This window comes from Chiloscyllium punctatum, chromosome 33, assembly GCF_047496795.1.
Source record: "Chiloscyllium punctatum isolate Juve2018m chromosome 33, sChiPun1.3, whole genome shotgun sequence".
Classification (NCBI taxonomy): Eukaryota; Metazoa; Chordata; class Chondrichthyes; order Orectolobiformes; family Hemiscylliidae; genus Chiloscyllium; species Chiloscyllium punctatum.
In genome coordinates, this window is record NC_092771.1 from 56,756,152 (window position 1) to 56,774,111 (window position 17,960).

Genomic DNA, 17,960 nt, shown 5'->3' on the forward strand with positions numbered 1-17,960 from the left:
CTTTTGCGAATGAACAAAAATTGTGCACAACAACAGCAATGATGCTGCATACAGCATACAGTCTATTATCATCCATTCCAGAGAATGTACATGGAGAGTGCACATGGTCCAGTTTGGTGTTCAGTTGACATTCTTGTATTTTTCCACACAAAGACGGAGAAAAATATTATTTGCTTCAGAAGCAGCAGCCAATTGGTCTCTCTCTCTTACTTACTTCTGCCTGAAAACAAGGCGTGAGAGCAGAAAACTCCTGAGTCATCTTTACCACTGGTGGAGGATTCCTGATGAGGATTCATAGGAATCTCTGTACAGCTCGAAGCAAAGGGAATTCAGCCAAATCCAACTGTTCCGTGAAGAAATCCGCATTCCCAGACATTTGTGTGAGCAGAATAAGTTGAAAGTCAGAAAAAAAACATTTGGGACACTATCATTTTACCATTTGTTCACAGTTCAACTTTCTGTGTCTCAGATTTTTGAAGAAAAATTACCCAGTCCGATACCTATATCATTGGACACAGCATTCAACTGGTTACATTTAAAATTTGCTTTCACCAATAGAGGAGTGGGAAAAGACATGTGTGACCCTCCAACACTGGTCAGAACACGAACAAGAGATTCTCATAGGGTTCTCAAGGTGTGAATTCCCTTCCACAGAAGATTGTGATATTTCCTGGATATTTCCATTTGGTCAAAATTGTCTATGTAAGACATTTGAAAGACAAATGAATGTAGGAAAATGGTACACTGACAGAAAAGTGCTGAGACCTTAATCAGATCATAGTGCATGGTAGAGCCTCACTCAGAGATGACTCAAAAGTGCTTTGCTCTCTCTGATTGCAACATGCAATAACAGTACATCCAGGAAAATTACAGCCATTTACTTTGAAATTACAGAAAATGAAAACATAAGGAACAGGAATAGGTAATTCGTACGGTCAAGCCATTGTATACGATCATAGCTAATCTACTGTTCGCATTAACTCCTCCTTAATGCCCAGTTATTCAAACTCCTCAGCTCTCTGACAGGTCCACGATTCATGTACCACCCCATTAAATACTTTCAGTGATGTAGCTCCCCTAACTTTCTAGTCCAGATAATTCCTGACATTGATTACCCTCTGTGAGAGGAAAACACTCTCTACACATACACCGTCACCCTGTTGATGTGAACAAGAGGTGAACACAGGGGCTCAGGAAAGAGTGAATGGCCTTGATATCAAGGCAGTAGTTGACTGAGGATGTCATCAAGACCACCTACTTATCTGAGCTTAATGAGAATCAGGTCTAACGTCCTCACTGGTTGGGGTCTTTCAGAGCACAAAGGAAGATGTTTGTGGTCGTTGGCTGACATTCCTCTCAGTCCCAGGACATCACTTCAAGAGATCCTCAGAATAACTTCCTCAGCACAAGCATCTTCAGCTCCTTCGTCAACGTCTATGTGCCCCCATTCCCGACGCCCCCCCATCTATCCCAAGATCAGAAGCGGAGTGATCACTGAAGATCACACAATATTCAGAACATTTTGTCCCCACTCAGCTCCTGAACCGGTATGTGTCCATATTCAGCAAGACCCAAACAACATTCACATTTGTGCTGTTAAAGTGTCGGTAACATTGATGTAACAGAACGGCCAGGCACTGCACATTTCCACAATTAAAAGAGAAACTCATTCAGCACCTCAAGCTGGTTACACCCGGATATGTGGAAACTATTCAGCCCATTGAAATGACTGAACAAGAAGAGGGACAACCCATTCAATCCTTCTGCCTGTTCCACAGGAAGAGGAGGCGTCTGGTCAGTACATTGAGCGGTTAAACAGGAACAGGCAGATTTCAGTAAGACCCCTAAACCTGTTCTATGGAACCAGGAGGAGACCATTCACCCCTCGAGACACTTATACAGGAATAGGAGGGTGTCATTGATGCTCAAACCTGGAAAACGAATAGAGCAGAGACTGCACTCATAGACTGCTCACAATGTTCCTCGTGGCTCCATTGCCTGTGGAACAGATGATTCTTTAACGTGTTTTGCTGGCAATGAGGAAGGAATCAAATGTTTTGTGCCAGGCCTCAAGGAGGCATCTTCCATCTCCAAGAAGACAGACCCATGTTCTTCGTGGGGGTCAGAAGCTGGTCGGGACAGTTAACTGTTTTAGAATGAAGGTGTTGTGGCTCCTGTCGCGATGGAGGATAACGTGAAGTTCTATGTATGATCACACACCAAATGCACTGGATTAATGTTGGAAGAGTTTATCGAAATGGGGAGTGGCGTGGACTGAGAGGGACATTCTCAGAGTCTTTTAAGCCATTGAGAATTATGTAAACCAAGTTTAAAAAAAAACATGGAATTTATCACCGTATTAGTTCTGTTTGGGATATAATGAGTGACTGTCCATCACCTTAAGTTTCAATGCAATCACCTCTTATTCTTCAAAGCGCTACAGATCGTCATGCAGTCCCGATGGTACAATCATCCCAATAATTAGTCTGGTGAAACTCCTTTATACTGTTTCTGCCAAGAGGATTATTCCTTATAAAGGAGAGAAAATCTGTGCACAATACTCCAAATACTATCTCAACAACACTCTAAGGTTGATCACGACAATTCTGTTCCCTCACTTAGCTGTCTCAGCTTCTTTCCGGTTGTATAAAAAGCCATTCCTTCTCTCTGCACTGCAAATGATGTGAATTTTGAAGTTTCTTACATCTGTGCGTCAGTCATCACCAGAGGTGTCGATGGATATGTATATCACGTTCAGAGGGAGACTCAATCAGAAAGAATTCACTTGAAACAGGGAATGGTCACCTACCTGAATGGAAATGACTTGCAGTAACATGGAAATCAGGCAGAGAAAGGGAGCTATCTTTCCTTTTGTTCTTCCCTCACGGGATGTGTGCAGCCCTGGTCAGGCCAGCATGTTATGCTGATCTTGAACTGAGTGGTTTAATCAGCTGTTGCACAGGATAATAAAGAGCAAACCACATTGCTGTGGGTTTGCAGTCACACAGAGACCTGAACATGAAAGGATAACCCATTACCATCTCTAAAGGACATGAGGCAAACAGATATGCTCCTGTTTAAAACTAGTGGTGATGATTTCATTTTCATTCCATCAACTTCTTTCATGAGACACCAAAAGATTATTATTCTGTGCTGCTTGATTATGAGACAATGACTTGACCACCATGCACTGTCTGTCCATCTGACAGATTCTGTGGAGAGGACAAATTAACCAGCTCAAGTGACGTAAGCATAGTTAGAAGGGACTTGAAACGGTTATATCTGAATTTACCAAAGGCACAAACGATGGATTATTCAGCAGCAGCAGCATTGAGGCTGAGAAGGTGACTGAAATATCCTGATAGTGGTCTTGGGCAGGATTGGTGAGTGGGGAGAATATGTGGAAATGAAAATATGAATGAAGAAAAAAGATAATGGAGATTAGGAACAGACTGGTTTCTCCTCGTGTATTGTTGAGTAAGCTGTGAATAGTAATTTGCTAGTTATAATCAGGAAGGAATAAAATTTTTGACTGGACCTGAAAATGATGACTCCCACAGTCCAAAGATGTGCAGGTCAGGTGAATTGGCCATGCTAAATTGCCCGTAGTGTTAGGTAAGGGGTAGATGTAGATGTAGATGTAGGGGTATGGGTGGGTTACGCTTCGGCGGGGTGGTGTGGACTTGTTGGGCCGAAGGGCCTGTTTCCACACTGTAAGTAATATAATCTAATCTAATCTAATCTTAATTAATAGAAGAGGCAAACCGTCCAGTGACACATCTCGGATCCACGGAGACTGACATCAATCACAGTCACTGAACAAATAGCTCCAGCCAACGCCTGTCAATTCAATATTTTTTTATTCAAATTCAAAACAATGATTCAAACTGTCATTTTCTGGATGGGCTATGTGAGGATGACTGATGGAACAAATCTTGACGCTGGTAGATTAATTGTTTGTCACCATTCAATCTGTCTTGGACGCACGAGTAATGCCATAAGTTTATCAGAACGTAAACATGTGTCTCTGTTTATAAATGGAAACATAGATCCCGTAACTATTGATAAAGCATCATAATTTCAATGAAACATTGAGACAATTTTTATAGTTCATGATCTGAAGGGAATATGTGTCTGAGACAACGTTGGGTTATAACAGACAAATGGCATGGATATGTTAACAGAGAATTGTACGTGACAAATGCAATTCAGATTGTTATTCCAGGTTCAGAGAGAGGCAGATGAGGCCTGTGCTATTGATGTTATCAATGTTAGTGAACTGTGATGAAATGTAATTTACTGGACTTCAATTACAGTGTGATTATGGAATTATGGAGGAGATAGGAAACAGAGAGAATTGTGGGACATCGCAGTTCAGACTGGAGGGAGGGACAATAATATTCCTCAGTCATCAGTATTGGAATGTTACTCTTTCTAACTTATATGAAGAACAGATTCAAGGATACATCTAAAGTGAGGAATGAGAAGTAAAATCTGTTTATTGAACACAAAATACGGAGACAAAATGATTTTCTGTCCGTACTGAACTATGGGAAGTACAAAGAAATAAGATACACTCATGATATTGAGCTACATACATTGAAAAGTGTATTACAAAACCATGGAAGTTGCATGCAATCTTTATCAATCATTTCTGGCCCACAGCTGAGATGCTAATTTCCCCTCTGTCAGTGATCCACCTCGTTGAGATTCTCTGGCGCAGTATCTCAGTATTGAGGGGGTTCTCAGTTCCTGCTGCTGTTCACCCCGTCGATTTAAATTAAATCACCTTCTCACTGTAGAGTAAAAAAAATTACTCGGCCTTTTGGACTTTGTTTAACTGTCAGCGACTCACCTCTGTGTTATTATTGGCGATAAATGCTCTGGGACCACAGCCAGTATCTACACAGTGCTCAAACGGTATGGCAATAGATAAAGGCCTTGCAGTCAGTGAGACTTTCTAAATAAAACTTCCATTTTCTGTTTGTTCCTGTCTACCTCCACTCATGCTGTCTTCTGATCTGTCCAACTCACCCTCGTTTAACATCCCTCCAATCGCTCCCTGTTTCCAAATTGTACAATCGTACAGCTTGATGTTGTGGCCATTTTGGAAAAATGGATAGAGCAGGGACAGGACTGATTGATGGATGGTCCGCGGTTTAGATGTTTCATTAAGAACAAGGAAGGTACTAACAGTGGGGCAGGGGTGGGGGTTGGGTGTGGGGGAGGGTGAGGTGTCATTGAAAAGCAAAGACAGCATTACGTTGGTAGAAAGGAAGCTTGATAAGGACTTGCCTACTGAGGTCGTATGGGAAGAGGTTAGAAACAATAACGGATATGTCCCCCTGTTGAAAGTTCTCTCTTGCTGTCTGAAAAGTTCCAGAGATGTAGAGGAAAGGATTACAAAGATGATACTGGATAGGAGCGAAAGTAACAGAGTAGTTATTAGGAAGAATTTAACTTTCCAAATATTGACTCGAAATGCTGCAGTTCAATTACTTTATATGGGTCAGCTTTTGTCCAATTGTCCAGAATGGTTTCCTGACACAGTATGTAAGTCGGCCAACAAGGGCCGAGGCCAAATTGGATTTGGTACTGAGTAATGAACCTGACCAGGTATTATATTTGGAGGTAGGTGAACACTTGGCTGATAGTGACAACAATTCAGTTACGTTTACCTTAGCGATGGAAAGGGACAGGTGTATACCGCAGGGCAAGATTTATAGCTGGGGGAAAGGCAATTATGATGCGATTAGGAAAGGTTTTAGGATGCATAGGATGGGGAAGGAAATTGCAGAGGATGGGTACAATTTAAGAGTGGAGCTTTTTCAAACAACAGCTACTGTGTGTCCTTGATAAGTTTATACATGTCAGGAAAGGAGGAAGTGGTAGAGTGAGGCTGCTGTGGTTTCCTGAAGCAGTTGAATCTCTTGTCAAGAGGAAGAAGGAGGCTTATGTAAAGAGGAAACGTGAAGGCTCAGTTCGGATGCTTGTGAGTTACAAGTTAGCCTGGAAGGTCTTAAAGAAAGAGCTAAGAATAGCCAGGAGAGAGCATGAGAAGTCTTTGGCAAGTAGGATCGTGGAAAACCCTCAAGTTTTCAATCAGTACGTCATGAATAATAGAATGACCAAATGAAGATTAATGGCAATCAAGGACAGTAGTGTGAAGGTGTGTGTGGAGTCTGAGGAGTTAGGACAGGCTGTAAATGAATATTTGAATCAGTATTCACAATGGAAAAAGAAAATGTTGTCGAGGCCAATACTGAGATACAGACTATTAGACTAGACGGGATTGAAGTTCGTAACGTGGAGATGTTAGCAGTTCTGGAGAGTGTGAAAATAGATAGGTCCCCTGGGCTAGATGGGATTTATCCTAGGTTTCTCTGAGAAGCTAGGGAGGAGTTTACACAACCATCTGTTCGGATTTTTACATCGCCATTGTCTACAGGAATAGTGCCAGAAGACTGGAGGACAGCAAACGTTGTCCTCTGGCTCAAAACATTGAGAAGAGACAAACCTTACTGTCTTACTTTGGTTTTGGGTAAGATGTTGGAAAGGATTATAAGAGATATGATTTACTATCATCTAGAAAGGAATCATTTGATCAGGAATAGTCAACAAGGCTTTGTGAAGGGTATGTCATGCCTCACAATCTTACCGACTTCATTGAGAAGGTGACCAAACAGGTGGATGAGGGTAAAGTGAGGTATATAGATTTCAGTGAAGCATTTGATAAGGACCCCATGATAGGCTATTGAAGAAAATGTGGAGAGTGTGGCATTGGAAAAGCAGAACAGATGAGGCAGCGTCCAAGATGCATGCAAGTTGATGTTTCTCTTGTAAGACCTTCATCAGGAAGCAGATTTCAGGTCTGCAGCATCTGCAGTCTGCATTTTCTCCTCGCTCCTCGGATGCTGCCTGACCTGCTGTGCGTTTCCAGCGCCACACTCTCGACTCTGATCTCAAACATCTGCAGTCCTTACTTTCTCCCAGAAAATATGGAGACGTGGAATTGTGGGTGCTTTAGCGTTTGGATCACAAATCGGCTAGCTGAAAGCAGACAGAAGGTGGTAGTTGATGGGGAATGTTCATACTGTAGTTCAGTTGCCAGTGGTCTACTGCAAGGATCTGCTTTGAAGTGATTGTTGTTTGTCCTTTTGAAAATGACCTTAATGAGTGTATAGAAGGATGAGTTAGTAAATTTATGGTTGACGGTAAGGTCGGTGCATCTGTCGGCAGTGCTGAAGGATGTTGTAGGAACTGAGCTGGAATGCTCTCTGTGCATGGACCTACAATGGGCTAAATAGCTTCCTTCTGTGATGTAACGATTCTGAGGTACTCTGACCCACAATAAAAGCTTTAGGTGCCTGGAGAGACAAGCTGGTCCAGTAAAGGACACACACTGTACAGTCATCCATCATCTCTTCATGTTCTCTGATATACAGCGGCCTCAAAATATCAGTCCAAACAAAATAGATTGATTCAAATTCACGCAGTCAGGAGGACGTTCACCCGAGGGATTGCCGTCAGAGGATTCAATGAATAATAAGATTTCAGAATAACACAAAAAATAAAACAATATCACAGCAGCATAATAACTGGCAGCAGAGTGAAACATATAGTTCCAAATATTTCCAATTCAGCGTTGTGTTCAGTTTTGGGTCACACCTTGCTGTAGGAAGGATGGTATTAAACTGAAACTTTACAAGGATGTTGCCAGGACTCACGGGTCTGAGTCATAGGGAGAGGTTGGATAAGCTGGGACATTTCTCTTTAGAGCGCAGGAGACTGAGGGGAGTGAAGTTCTTCGAGAAGCTAGTCATGGCCCACATCAGTTCCAGTCTCCCAGCCTGCCTCGATCCCCTCCAATTTTCCTACCAGTGGAATGGGTCCATAGCGGGTGCCATATCCTGGAGCATCTGGACAATAAGGGCACCCACGTCAGATTCCTGCTCATTGACTATAGGTTCACCTTCAACACCATTATTCCCTTCAGAATAATCACAAAACTCCCTGACCTTAGTCTTGGCTCCGCCCTCTGAAGTTGGATCCTCAGCTTTCTGACCTACAGTACACACTCAGTGAAAATAGGTAAGTGTGTCTCTTCCATGGTAACATTCTACACTGAAATCCCAAAGGATGTGTCCTCAGTCCCCTACTATACTCCCTGTTCACCCACGATTGTATTGCCAAATTTTGAACAACTGCCATCTACGTGTTCACTGATGACACCATCATAGTAGGGCAGGTATGTAAGTCAAAAAACAGAACGGAAATAGAGGACTTGGTGATGTGCTGGACTGAGACCAACCCCTCTTTCAATGTCGGCAGAACTAACCAACTGATCAATGACTTCAGAAATAAAGGAGGAGAACATGCCCCCATCTGCATCAATGGAACTGAACTTGAAATGGTGAAAAGCATTAAGTTGCTTGAAGTGACGATAACCGACCTCCCATGTAGATGTGACAGCCGAGATGGCACAACAACGCCTCTTCTTTCTCTGGCAGCTCAGGACATTTGACATGCCCACAAGGACCTTCACCAATGTCTACAAATGCACCACTGACAGCAAACTATCTGTGTGCATAATGACCTGGTGTGGCCACAGCCCTGCCCAGGACAGTAAGTGAAATGACAGAAGGTTGTGTGCACAGCCCATGCCATCACGGAAACCAACGTCCTATCCATTGTCTCCATTTACACAGCTCACTGCCGCAGAAAGGCTGATAACATTATCAAAGACCCATCGTACCCTGGATCTCCTGCAATCTCTTCCATCATGGAGACAATACAGAATCTTGAACACACAAACCAGCAGCCCATGAACAGCATCTTCCCAGCCCATTATTAAACTAATGAATGGACTCTCTAACTTCAAATAATGCTGATCTTGCTCACATTGATGTTGCCTATCGCATGCCCTTTCTGGTGTAGCCTGTATGCCTCAGTCTAAGTTTTTCCTTTACCCTATGATCTGTATGTTCCTTGCTTATTATAGGAGCGAGATTCCCCAGCTCGGGACAAAGACTCTGGAGGCAGACAGGGCACAGGCACGGAGTGGACTTTAATTCAAGGAAAACCTGGATAATGCTGGGAGAATCCCAAAGGATCTTCCTCGAATCTGGCTTTGACATGAGAAGACAATCGTTTCCTTAATCTTTAGCTCAGATCAGAAGACAAATCAATGACACACTTCGAGTTTACAGTAAAAAGACAGTATTTTTATACGTTCTGTGTTGCAATGATCATAAACAATTTGTCAGTGTACCCTCCACTCCCCTTCTGCAGAACTAATCTTGTAAAACAACTGATCAATGATGGACACTCCCAGGGACAGCTCGAGGTTCTTATTTGTTTCGGATGTTTAACGATTGTTGTTATCTCTAGGCCTTGGGATCTTTCTATAATGCATTCCAAAGTTCGGGGCAGTGCTCTTTTTAGTCATTTCCCTCATTGTTTATCTTGAAGGATTGCATACATTCTATTCTCCAATGGGCAGGCTATCTCTAATTAAATTCCGAGATCACGTTTTACATTAAAAAGTTGATTCTGTTACAAAATTCGTATTGTTATTATTATTTCTACTGTTATCCTTTTTCTTAGTGAATTAGACAAGACATGCCAGGCATCTCTTTAAGCTTTTAGAATTACATTAAAATCTGTGTCCATGATTATTTACCAAATATTTAACTCAGACTTATTACAATTGCAAATAGTTTCAAAGGCACAGCGAGCTTCTGAAAGATAACTTGAGTTGCTGTTTTTGTGGATGAAAAGAATCCTTACTGATATCAGAATAAGTTACCTTTTGTAATGATTCTTCAAAGTTTTTGTGCTACAATTTCATTATTTTATCTGTGTTCTGTTAATAATCATCAATTCTTTAAAAAAGAAATTTCTTTATCACTATGTTGGCATGTTTCAGAAATTTACGAATCAGATTATCCTTTCTTTTGCTTTGGAATAATTCCCTTCTGAAAGGCCCTTTTTCCACTATGCTGAAGAAATCTATTTTAATTTCTGTCTATTTTGTGGCTCTTTAGAAACAGACAGCTGAAGTAGTCTTTTAAATTTCAGCCACTCCAAATCTCTAAAAAAAGGGAGCTCCAACTCTCACTATGATCTGCCAGAACTGTGCATAAACAAAGAGTTTCACTCTACTTACATACATGCAACAATGACTCCTATTAAATCAAATGAAACCAAATCTAATGATAGAGAGAGAAAAATTGTCACAAGGTCAATACACCCAGATCGAACTCTGCAGCCTGCCACATCTGGCCAAAAATCGTGATCGACGATTAAACAACTGACAGATGGAGAGGGCTCCTCAATTATTCCCAGTCTATCAATGGATCAACTCTGCACATCTCTGTAAAAAACAAGGAAATAGTATCTGTACCATCCTCGCCAGGGGTGTTGAGTTGATGATTCAACTCACCGTCATCATGATGCCCACAGAATCACAGATCAGTCTTCAACCAATTCGATTCGCTGCACGTGACATGAAGACACAGCTGAACACAGTTGAGACGGCAAAGGCAATGAGCCCTGACCCCATTCCTGCAATAGGACTGAAGACTTGTGCTGTACAACAAGCCGGGCCCCTGGGGAAGCGGTTTCCTTCCAGCTCCAACTCTGACATCTCCCTGGCAATGTGGAAAATTACTAGTGTCGGGAAATAATTACAATCTGACCAATTACAACCCTCTCAGTCTCATCACGATAGTCAAATTGGGAGTTCATTTTGATAGACCTGTCAAGCAGCACAGACATAAACTTGCTCAGTGTGGTTTCCGATCGGTCCCCATGTGGAGATGGTGTTGTTTTGGAAAAGTCAGTGGATTAATAATCCAGACCAGGCTAATGCTCTGGCAGCTGGTGGAAGTTAAAAACAATTAATAAAGTATCGAGATCTCAAATCTGGTGTCAGTAACAATGGCCTTGAAGTCAATGTCGCTTGTAAACACCAATTTGTTTTTCCAATGGACTTTCAGGAAGTGAATCTCCCGTGCTTTCCTGGTCTGGCCTAAAAGTGACTCCAGACGCACAGACATGTGATAAACCCTTCAATGGTCTCTGAAAAGGCCAAGCAAGACACTCTATTGTATCAAACTGTTCCGGGGTCTTAAAGGATAAAACCTGACAGAACATCCAGCCCCAGCCTCAGTATGGAAAAGCGAACTGGAAACACAGTCCTGTTGACCCTGCAGAGACCTCCTTCCGAACATCTGTGAACTTGTGACAACATTTACAGAGCTTTCCTACAGACCGCACAGAAACATCGGGAATGTAATAGGCCATACAGCACATTCAGCCTGCCCCATTCTAGTTAGTGTCTGAACATCTCCTCAATGCACTTACCCCCACACACTGTACACATGCCTTAATGTGATTAACCTTGTGAAGCTATAAAAAGGGAACTGCGGTAGTCCCCTTGGTCTGTCGAGTTTGCTATCCAATTCAATATAATGATGGCTGGCCCTTTATTTCTACACCATACTCCTGCTCTCTCCCCCATCCTTTCAGTGTCCAGACATCCTTATTAGTCTTCAGTGCCTTGTCTTACACAGCCTTATGTGAGAGAGAATTCCCAGGTTCACCAGTCTCTGAGTGCAGACATTTATTCGTATCTAAATGCAATGTGACCTGTCTGTACCTAATGCTGTGGCCCCTTGTTTTAGACGTTCCAGCCAGGGGAATTATCATCACTGCTTCCAATCTATCTAACCCTGTCAGTGTTTTATATATCTCACTGAGATCGCCACTCATTTTCCTAAACCCCATGGGATACAGGTCCAGTCGCCCCAAACTCTGCTACACATAAAGTCTGTCATCCCAGAGATCAGTCTGGTCATCCTTCGCTGCACTCCCTCAATGTCAGGTTTGTCCTTTATTAGGTATGGAGACCAAACCGCACAGAACACTGCACAATGTTCGAGTTGAGGTCTCACCAAGGTCCTGTACAGTTCCACTGAGACACCCTTACTCCTGGACTCAAGTCCCCCTGAAATGAGGGTCAACATCCCATTTATCTTCCTGACTGCTTTCTGGTCCTGCAATTTTGCTTTCAGTGACTGGTGTACAGGGGAATCCCAGATCCTTTTTGATGTTACAGCTCCCCACTTTGTGGGTCTGCGTAAACTGGTCTGTGTGCCAATGTATTCCCTGTATTGGCCTCTGTCTTCAGAACTCACTGCCTTGCATGGAACTTAGATGTCTGTCCAAACAATAACAGAAGAAAAGTGAAGTTCCCTTCATAGATCGACATTTCTCATCCACTCCCTTTTCCAATGGTTGGCTGGAATTTTAGTGTTTCCCAACAAAGTAGACAACATCATACCTATCCACACTGCTCTTCATCTGCCACATATTTAATCATTCACTCCATTTGCTTCAAGTACCTTGAAGTTTTTTTTACATCCTCCTCACTTTTTAAAATCCTAGTTCTGTCAGCAGACTTGAAAACTTTGCATTTGATTCCCTCAACGAGATGTTTGAGATGTATTGTGAATATCTGGCGCCCCAGCACCAATCATTGCGATGCCCCATGAGCCTTCCAAACTGAAAACCATCCATTTATTCCTCCTCATTGTTTCCTGTCAACACTCCCATTTTAACACCATGTTCATATATTACCCCCTATCCCATGTGCTTTTACTTTGCAAACTAGGCTTGGGACTCTATTAAAATTCTTGCTGAAAATCCAAGTTCAATGCCTCTACTGTTTTTTACTGTAATTAATCTACCAGTCAGTTTCTCAAATATTTTTCCCATTTTATCAATGTGCGTTAATTCTTTGCTATGCCCATTATTTTCAGCTCCAATAATTACTCCAAATTAGTTTATTTACTAATTTAATTCGACATCATTTTCTCATCAGACTCAGGTTTTCTCCTATTGCTGGGAAGGGTTTGTTTATGTATTTTTCTGTGAAGGCAGAAGTGAAGTAGCTGTGTCATGTTTCTCTGTTCTCCATTCTCCATTCCCTGGATTCACTCTGTAAAGAAGCTGAAACTTTGACTAAAAAGAACAGCTGTTGTCTATTCACCCTGTCCATGCCTCTTGTAATCTTAAACTTGAATTACTTACCCACCCAACTTCCTCTGCTTCAAAAAAATAATTCGAGTTTACCCAGACTCTCTCCACAGCTCATATGGTCCATCCCAGGGAACATCCTGGTGAATCTCTTCTGCACCTCATCCAGTATAATCAAATCCTTCTTGTAATGTGGCTCCCAGAACTGCACACAATATTTCATTTGGCCTTACCAAAGTGCTATATAAAACTTGTATAATCTTTGGGTCAATTAATAAAGGCTTTATCTACAGTCAAGCTGAACTCATCCATTATGATATCCAGTCGCATTCAGGGATGTGTGGAGAAGCACGCTCTGAGCTTCCTAGTGTGATGCCATTCTTTGAGTACTCCCCTATCTGGTTCCTTATTCCAAACTGTATCACCTCATATATATCAGGGTTACATTCCATCTGCCATTAATCTGACCATCTGAACATTCTATCTGTATCTTCCTGTAACATAAGTCCTTCCCCCTCACTGCCAACCACCGGCAAATCTTTGTGTCAAACACAAACCTACTTATCACACTTCCCCACCCGCTTCACATTCACATCACTTATGAATACCACAAATAATAAGGGACACAGCACTGATCTCCGCGGTACACCGGGGAAATTGGGCTCCAGTCACACACACACCCTTCCACCATGAAGTTGAGTTGGGATACAACTTGCCAACTCACTAATAGGCCCTACATGTTCCCTGGTTGTTCTGTTCCACTTGATATATGTGAAGAATATCTGGGGATTCTCCTTAGTCTTGCCCTGCCAACAGGCTTCCACGCTCCTGTGTTAGTCAGTCCCCTCTGAGGGAAGAAATTCCTCCTTATTGAGGTCTTAAATGGCACATCCCTTATCCTGTATTTTTTTGCCATAAATATAGCGTAGACAGCTAGAGAAACATCCTATTTATTTGCACCACATCACATGTATCATAGATTTTTGAAATTTCACTGCGAAAACCTCTCATGCTTTGAAACTGGAGAGGTCGCAAGACAAATCTCCCCATCAGAAAATCTTGTCATCTCAGGAATTAATCTGGAGAATGTCCATTGCACGTCCTCTGTGATCAGTGTAATCTTTCTTAGATTAGGTCACCAACACTGCATTCAATACCTCAGGTACACTCTCACCAACACTCTATGCAACTGCTTCATGATGTCTTTACCTCTATATTCCAATCCCTTTAAACAAACTCCAACCTAACTTTAACTTTCCAATTACATGTATTCCTCCAAATACCATTCACACTAATTGCAGTTACGAACTCACTGTGTGAGTTATAAAGTCATAGAGATGTACAGTATGGAAACAGACCCTTCAGTCCAATCCGTCCATGTCTAGCAGATATCCCAACCCAATCTAGTCCCACCTGCCCGCACCCGACCCATATCCTTCCAAACCCTCCTATTCATATAACCATCCAAATATCTTTTAAATGCTGCAATTGTACCAGCCTCCACCACATCCTCTGGCAGCTCATTCCATACACGTACCACCGTATGTGTGAAAAAGTTGCCCCTTAGGTCTCTTTCACGTTTTGATTTTTTAAAATGTGGAAACAAGTCCACACCGACCCGCCAAAGCGCAAACCACCCAGATCCTTCCTCCTACATTTACCCATTAACCTAACAGTACAGGCAATTTAGCATAGCCGATTCACCTAGCCTGCACATTTTTGGATTGTGGGAGGAAACCCACGCTGACAAAGGGAGAATGTGCAAAGTCCACACAGCCTGAGGCAGGAATTGAACCCGAGTCTCGTGGCGTTGGAAGGGAACATTGCTAACCACTGTGCCACCCAACATGCCTCACCCCTCACCCTAAACCTATGGCCTTTAGTTATGGACTCCCCGACGCCAGGGAAAAGACTTTCTCCATTTATCCTCTCCATGCCCTTCACAATTTTGTACATCTCTAGTAGGTCACCCCTCATCCTCCAACGCTCAAGGGAAAACAGCCCCAGACTGTACTGCCTCTCCTTATACCTCAAATTCTCCAACCCTGTCAACATCCTTGTCAATCTTTCCTGAACCCTTTCAATTTTAACAACATATTTCCGATTGGAAGGAGACCAGAATTCCATGCAATATTCCAACAGTGGCCTAACCAGTGTTCCGTACAACCACAACATGACCTCCCAACTCCAATACTCAATACTCTAACCAATAAAGGAAAGCAGACCAAACACCACCTTAACTATCCTACCTACCTGCGACTCCACTTTCAAGGAGCCATGAAAGTGCACTCCAAGGTCTCTTTGTTCAGCAACACACCCAGGACATTACCATTAAGTGTATAGGTCCTGCTAAAATTTGCTTTCCCAAAATGCAGCACCTCCCATTTATTTCAATTAAACTCCATCTGCCACTTCTCAGCCCATTGGCCCATCTGATCAACATCCTGTTGTACTCTGAGGTAACCCTCTTCGCTGTCCACTACACCTCCAATTTTGTTGTCATCTGTAAACTTACTAATAATACCTCTTACGCTCGCATGCAAATCATTTATGTAAATGATAAAAAATCGAGAAACCAGCACTGATCCTTGTGGTACTCCACTGGTCACAGGCCTCCAGTCTGAAAAATAACCCTCCAACTCCACCCTCTGTCTTCAAACATTGAGCCAGTTCTGTATCCAAGTGGCTAGTTGTCCCTGTGTTCTGTGAGATCTAAACTTGCTAACCAGTCTCCCATGGAGAATTTTGTCGAACGCGTTACTGAAGTCCATATAGATCACATCTACCGCTCTGCCCTCTTCGTTACTTCTTCAAAAAACTCAATCAAGATCGTGAGATATGATTGCCCATGGTTAAAGCCATGTTGACTATCCCTAATCAGTCCTTGTCTTTCCAACTCCATGTACATCCTGTCCTTCAGGATTCCCTTCAACAACTTGCCCACCACCGGCGTCAGGCTCACTGGCCTATAGTTCCATGGTTTGTCCGTACCACCGTTCTCAAACAGTGGCACCACGATTGCCAAACTCCAGTCTTCTGGAACTCTCCTGTGACTATCAACGGTACAAATGTCTCAGCAAGAATCCCAGCAATCACTTCTCTAGCTTCCAATAGAGTTCTATGGTACACCTGTTCGGGTCCTGGGGATTAATCCACTTTTACACGTTTCAAGACATCCAGCACTTCCTCCTCTGTAATATGGACATTTTTCAACGTGTAACCATCTATTTCCTGACATTCTATGTCTTCCACATCCATTTCCACAGTAAATACTGATGCAAAATACTCGTTTAGTATCTCTCCCATTTCCTGCAGCTCCACACAAGGGCTGCCTTGCTGATCTTTGAGGGGTTCTATTCTCTCCCTAGTTATGATTTTGTCCTTAATGTATTTGTAAAAACCCTTTGCAGTCTCCATAATTCTACTTGCTAAAGCTATCTCATGTCCCTTTTTTGCCCTCCTGATTTCCCTCTTAAGTATACTGCTACTGCCTTTATACTCTTCGAAGGATTCACTCGATCTATCCTGTCTATACCTGACACATGCTTCCTTCTTTTTATGAATCAAACCGTTTAGTTAGTCAGCAATCCCTATACTACCAGCCTTTCTTTTCCTCCTAACAGGAATATACTTTCTCTGGATACTTGTTATCTCATTTCTGAAGGCTTCCCATTTTCCAGCCATCCGTTTACCTGTGAACATCTGCCCCCAATCAGGTTTTGAAAGTTCTTGCCAAATACTGTCAAAATTGGCCTTTCTGCAATTTAGAACTTCAACTTTAAAATCTGGTCTATCCTTTTCCATAATTATCTTAAATCTAATAGTATTATGGTATCTGGCCCCAAAGTGCACCTCCACTGACACCTCAGTCACCTGCCCTGCCTTATTTCCCCAGAGTGAGTCAGGTTTTGCACCTTCTCTAGTAGCTTCATCCACAGACTGAATCAGAAAATTTTCTTGTACACACTGAATATATTCCTCTCCATCTAGATTCTTAATGCTATGGCTGTCACAGTCTATGTTTGGAAAGTTAAAATCTCCGAACAAAATCACCCTACTTTCTTACAGACAGTTGAGATCTCCTTACAAATTTGTTTCTCAATTTCCCTCTGACTGTTAGGGAGTCTATAATACAATCCCAATAAGGCGATCATCCCGTTCTTATTTCTCAGTTCTACCCAAATAACTTCCCTGGATGTATTTCCAGGAATATCCTCCCTCAGTACAGCTGTAATGCTATCCCTAATCAAAAACTCCACTCCCCCTCCTGTCCTGCCTTCCTTTCTATCTTTCCTGTAGCATTTGTATCCTGGAAAATTTAGCTGCTGGTCCTGCCCATCCTTGAGCCATGTTTCTGTAACTGCTATGATATCCCAGTCCCATGTTCCTAACCATGCCCTGAGTTCATCTGCCTTCCCTGTTTGGCTCATTTGCATTGAAATAAATGCAGTTTAATTTATTAGTCCTACCTTGTCCCTGCCCGCCCTGACTGTTTGACTCATTTCTGTTCTCAATTGTACCAATCTCAGATTGATCTATTTCCTCACTACCTCCCTGCCCCCAGACCCCCCCTCCCTTTACTAGCTTAAATCCTCCCGAGCAGCTGTAGCAAGTCTCAATGTCAGTATATTTGTCCCGTTCCAATTTAGGTGCATTCCGTTCTTCTGGTACAGGTTCCTGCTAACCCAAAAGTGATTCCAGTGATCCAAAAATGTGAATACTTCTCCCATACACCAGCTCCACAGCCATGCATTCATCTTCTCTATCCCTCTATTCCTGTCCTCACTAGCTCGTAGCACCGGGAGTAATCCAGATATTACTACTGCCAAGAACCTCTTATTTAAATTTCTGCATATTACATGCAATCTCCGTCCATAATCTCAAACTTTTCCCTTCCTATGTTGTTGGTTCCAATTTGG